Here is a 6,149-nt window from a genome sequence, read left to right on the forward strand (position 1 = left end):
CATTTTAGATGTTTACCCAGCATGCATTATCTCATGCTCATAAGGAACAAACAACCAAAGCTGCAACACACGTCCATATTCCGTCTTACTTGTCGAGCACTTATCACGACAGGAAAAATAACAAATCACAGTTCTTTCATACTGTCTTCCAGCTTTTATTCAAACCAGGTCGTTGTGAAATGATGTCATGTCTACTGCTCACCTTTAGCTCGGGTTTGTCTTTAATTATTGTCAGGGAGGAACACACAGCCCAGCTCATCAACTGGATAAATATTTGACCGCTATTCCATAAATTGGCACTGGGGCTTTTTGGTTTAACGACGCATTCTGTCCAAGCCAGACATCATGCACGGAGCGATGCATGGTGAATTGGCTCTCTGCAGGTGACCATAGCTTGTCTCGGCATGAGGCAAATTAAAACTCCCATTTCTGTTCAGAAAATGAGAGACTTCACACACTTCCTGAATTTGTCTTATTTAATTATAACCTATGTCAAAGCATAATTTAGGAAGCTTAGGCAGGGCATCCAATTAATCAAGAAATAGGTATGTTTGGGGACTGTGAGGGAGCATGCAGCGAAGTGTGTGTGTGCGAAAGACAGAGTTATTACATGAATATGAGGACATAGTTGTGCTTTTGTTTGTGTATCATTTGTTCGTTTGGGTGCGTGCACTTGCGGGTGGCTGCACGTGCCTGTGGGTTAAAATTTGATCTGCCTCAACCCAGGGGGGTTTCGCTAACAGGACTCGGGGGGTACGTGCCGGCACCATGTAAGAAAGCTCAAAGCAGGACACACAGGGTATGAGGCATCACGACTTAACAAATAAGGATCCCACTGTGATTTTAGCCAGTGTCGCTTTAGCTTGGCTTATGGTTTATGCAAATGCATCTGTGAAGGATCATAGAATTCCAAACAGTCTGACATTTTTGATCATCATTTCACATTAGACAACAAAGGCAGCAAAGGACGAAGAAGACACAAAACTTTCAGGAGTAAAACAACGAACATTTGTAGGTGTTAAATTCATTCAGTTACTGTAACTTGGGTGACAACTTAATAAAATAACGTGAAAAATAAGAATAGTGGCAGCTTCATTAAAGCACTGAGCTGCCATTCCTAGTTCATAGTTGCAGTGATTATGAGCGCTTCTCACTAAATGTGATGCTGGAGGTTCAGATCACATACAAGTCATCTATGCCACAAACTTATAACATTGCAGTGATTGTCTTAATATACACTGATAAGTAACCATTTCTGTAAGCCTGAGTGGCATGTATTTGATGTAAAGAAGCATGTCGTACCTCACTGTCACAGCACAAAAGTGTGATGATGCTGGAGAAATGAAGAGGTGGCTACTAAGCAGGGGATATGGTGTTGGCATGCTTGTGAGTGTATCAGTGTGAATTATGCTATTCATATCAAGTGGTCTGCATTACAACTTAAGTTATAAGCCAGATTCCACCTTTGTCAAGTTTCCACATGTGATCAGAAAATCAGCATATGGCAGGGCAATGAGCCTGAGTGATGGGTCAAACACAGTGGCTGTCCTGATGGCTTTGGATGATTGTCAATAAAGTTAAATTAAGCGCAGATGGGTGTCAGCTTTGGTTGCATATTCTTTGATGAGCTGGAAGAAGCCATTTTGAACCCCCTCCAAAGCTGTGGCGCAGGCATCCTTTTCACATGTGGATTTAGCATCGCCTGGCCCGAGTTATTGTGATTACCCGCTGAGTGGCCTCTTTTGTTTTTAACGTCAGTTATAATCGTCACTCACCTGCTATTCTATTCTTCACCCGAGGAATACATATTTATGAAGGTCTGGTGCTTTTGTGTGAACATTTGCAACTGATTAGATGAACTGTTCTCACTCCAAACTTGGATTCCAGATGTGCAGCTATACAAGCAGTGAGTTCTCCTTCCTTGAGGAACAGGGTGTTTATTTGCCTTGAAACGCTAATCAATTGCAGTAACCGGCTTCATTCTGATCATAAAGGGATTTTTCTTTAATGAGTCCATCAATTTATTTCCTATCCATGTTCATTTCCCATCCTGATAGAAGGATTCAAACTGCCAAACACAGAGTCTGCCTTATTTGACAGTTGGACCAATAAAAGGTTGGATGTTTTGATCAGACAGCCTCAAACAAGCCTTTGCTTGAAGGAAAGAGAAAAAAAAAAGGACTTACTGAAATGCTATTAATCATGAGAGGGCGTCAAGGTTCAGCTGGTCTCACGGTCAGCTTCAAAACGCTTTACTTATTAAGTTCTACTCGTTCTGCATGGACCTTTGTGTAGAATCTTTGAAGATTTGATCAGGTACAGGTGCCAGCTCTTGCTGTTCAAAGCGACACCCCAACTCTTTCGCCTGGCCGTTAAATCCAATGCCAGGGCTAGCGTGGGCCGGATTTTGCATTTCTATTAGAATGGCAGTCTGCTATAGCCCAAGCTCATTAGAGCTAATGTTCTGTCCTGCAGTCATTTCTCATTTTCAGCTAGGTTTCTGCAAAAGTTTTACTCCGTAACAAAAAACAAATGTGGTTGGTGAGGTGCATGATAAGAAGGGGGGCCTCACAGTTAATGATACAGGTGTATCAGCAAACTAAACACATGGACTGCTAAGGTTGCTGCAGTCATGCCATTATCAGCGTTCAATATTTAAGGAAATAAGCTTAATCGCCTTCTTGTGAAGAGTTAAAAGTTTCATACCACTCATGTCTGTAGCTGGTGGTTGAAGTTTCAGCATTAAGACTGGGAACAGCTCCATCCACATGCAACCAAATCTGACTAATGCTCACCAATTAAGACATAACATCTCGCTTGTAAAAGTGTAAAATTCAAAGTGTAAAAAAAGGGAAATTCACCGATCTATGGGAGCCAAAAAATAATTTACTCATCAAAGAGAAGTGGACGGAGCTTCCATGTCTGAAAAATTAGACCAATGCCAAAGTGCCTTAAACTGCAATGCCACTGAGGGCCATTTGGAGTTGGCTCCAGAAAGGCTCTGGCTGCTATAGATTTCCATTCTCCTTCTCTCATGAAATACAAAGTCTATAATTTTTTTTCACGAGTCATTATGGTGTTATACATTAAAGTCCATCCTGCTTATCAGTCTTCTGGCGGTCCATCTGAAAATAATCTCGTCATCAATAAGATATTAGGCCTTGAAAAAAAGCTGCATTTTTGGGAGTTTGTCTATTTGACAAACAGACCTGTGGTGCAGTCGGGTTTCTGCTGTTGGTGAGCAGGGGATCGTGTCCTCGGAGATCAAGTCAGATCCACCGCTCGCTCCTTCCCAGCTCCTCCAAATATGGTCACTTCTGGTTCCAAAATAGCAATATGGTGATGACCAAAATCTGAATTCAAGTCTTCATAGTGGCAGTTAACAAACCAATGGGTGTTTACCACTTGTTACCCATACGGAAATATTTGTGTTTACTGTTTTGTTTTTGCACAGATTACAGATATGAGATATAACACGTCAGAGATCTTCAGCTTTATTTTGTTAAATTTGTACAGAGTCAGGTTGGTCGTTGCTTTATTTATTTTATGTTAAGCGCACAGGCAACTGGCTCTCGGCAAGATGTCAATCTATCACTTTAAAGCAATTTTCTGTGTTTTTCTGTTTACAAAATGTATTCAAGACAAACAACAAAATATTGCAGTGTGGGAGAAGGATGACACGGGAGCTTGCAGCGGCAGTGTTTGTTTGGGGCGGGATTCCCTCCTTTCCCGGCAAAGGAGGATTAGGCTTGTCGACCGCATGCGCATCGACTGAGCCGGCGCTTCTCTTCGCCACTACACACTCCAGCAATCAGGCAGGCTGCCAAACAAACAGATGAAGTCAACAGAGAGACGTTTCCTTGTGTCTTCTGAGATGTGACTGCAACAGATGCAACGCTGACACCAGCGCTTGACACAGTGTGACAACCTACTGTGTCTACACAGCCAGCTCCACTCTGACTTATTTTGAAAAGAAAAAAGAAGAAAAAAAGGACAGGGTGTTGGAGGGTGGGGGATGACACTATGCACATGATCACACACAAGATAATGTTTGTCAGCAGCAACAGCGGTGTCACTTTGTAAGAGAGACAAAGACTGACAACGGGGGTTGATTTCACGCTGCAGTTATGTTGCATGTACAGTCCTCAAAAATATTTCCATATGTGTGCGTGGGGGGTGGGGGTGGGGGGGGGGGGTGAAGGGACCTTGTAAGTATAGGCTCTGCTCCGTTCATGATTCAATCTCTGAGGTGAACTTTGGCCATTACACGCTGCAAGGTCAAAATCACATCACTTAAATGCAATTTGAGCCGTGATCTTTTTCTTACGGGCCCCATCTCTCAATTGTATCTCCACATTGCCACCCAGAGAGGCAGGCTGAAAGCGCTGCATGCCGGTTAATGGAGTTCTTGGTTTTGAGCAGCTCTAGGGGATGGAGGGAGTATCTGTATCCAGGTAATTACAGTCTGAAGGGGCACAGAGGTCCTCTGTGATTACACATCAGCCCTGTAATGGATTCAACACTTACAGACGTAGAGAGAGAGAGAGAGAGAGAGAGAGAGAGAGAGAGAGAGAAGCATTTCTTACTTTCCCATCGTGAAGGCAGGGGACGGGCGAGTGAGAGCCGGCAAGGTGGGGCGGGGTAGGTAGGTATATCTGCAAGATGGATTACGTGGGGTTTGCCGAGTTCAACATTGACACAGATTCATCGTAAATCATTATGCTGGGGACCCGGAGTGATTTCTGCATTAGGAGCAGAAAATGGAGTTCATCCAGTCAATGAGGGAGGGCATATTTCACATCAATCACCTCCACACTCTCATGTTACCCAGGCTTAAATCTCACTTATACTGTTACCAATAGGGTTCAATGGCTATGATGGCAATCAGCAAGAATCTGCACTAACAATACCCTACTGACTACACAGAGGACACAGCACTGGGCTTCGTTGCCATTTATTCAAAGTAAATTATATATGAATTGAAATGGAGAAAAGTAAAGGATGATTTTGGGACTAAAACGGTGGAGATAATAATTCTGCCCTATATTTACAGTTTTTCAAACTTTTATCACGTGTTGCCTAACTTCACAACGGACTTTCTCCAGCAATTTTGTTCATATTCTTCACAAAGACAGGTTTGGCCAGCGGAGCTTGTAACCGAGGCGACTTCAGGTAAAGGAGATTTCAACGGAGTACAGTTGGGTGGAGTTGGATTATAGTGTAACCCGTGTGTTTTGTTAAAATTTACTTTATCTCCTCATCGACCTCATGGTATGCTGACCCAGTTTGTCAACCCAGAATGTAGAAAAGTATTGACATGGTAACCCTTTTCTTTGCCAGAAACTGGGCTTGCACATGTAATGACAATGATCTTAAAGCACGTCAAATAAGGACATAGTGCATGTTTGTGGTAACTGAGATATTCACAGAGGAACAGGTTTTTTGTTTTCCAGTAACCTAAAATCCTAATAGATTTACTGCATTTGGGATTTAGGAGTGGTACTGTCAACACAAATTGCAAATATTGTGCATCTGAAAACCCAATGTAGTATCCATGTTTTACAGTGGGAGGCCCACTCGGACCGCAAACAGAAGTAATGTGACGTTCTCTGTAGCGAGTATGAGTCATTAGCTCGGCATTGTTTGGAACACATCCCAATAAAGTTTTGAGAAGTAATGAAGTATCAAGCTGATAAAACCAATCAGTATGTTTTGAGCATTGCAGAAGAGGATATAGGGTCTCCAGGACCTCAACATCAAGGCAAACAAATATTATTCCACTTTTGAATGAATACTATTGATGGTGTTGTTTAATGTCACTGACTGACTTCATATAAGCAAAATGTTCAAAAGCTTTTTAAAGTTTTGATATATTGAGGTCCACCTTGCTTTCTTCACAGCAGGCAGTTTGGTGTGTCATAGCAGCAAAAGCACAGATGTAGCCTCATTGCTGACTGCATTCCATTGAGGTGAGTCAGTACCAGGGCTTTGGTGTATCACAATCTCTGCATAATGCAGCACTGTATGGAACTGAGCCCTCATTAGTGAAATTCCTCATACCTGTGCTTCTCTGAAAAAGTCAAAATGTCTGGTGTAAAAAAAAAAAAAAGGCTTTTCAACCCCCCCCCCAAACGGTTTACCTATTATGT

This window comes from Brachyistius frenatus, unplaced genomic scaffold (assembly GCF_029030835.1).
Source record: "Brachyistius frenatus isolate BFR_SWC_R1_liver_20210118 unplaced genomic scaffold, ASM2903083v1 Contig_81, whole genome shotgun sequence".
NCBI classification, from domain to species: Eukaryota; Metazoa; Chordata; class Actinopteri; family Embiotocidae; genus Brachyistius; species Brachyistius frenatus.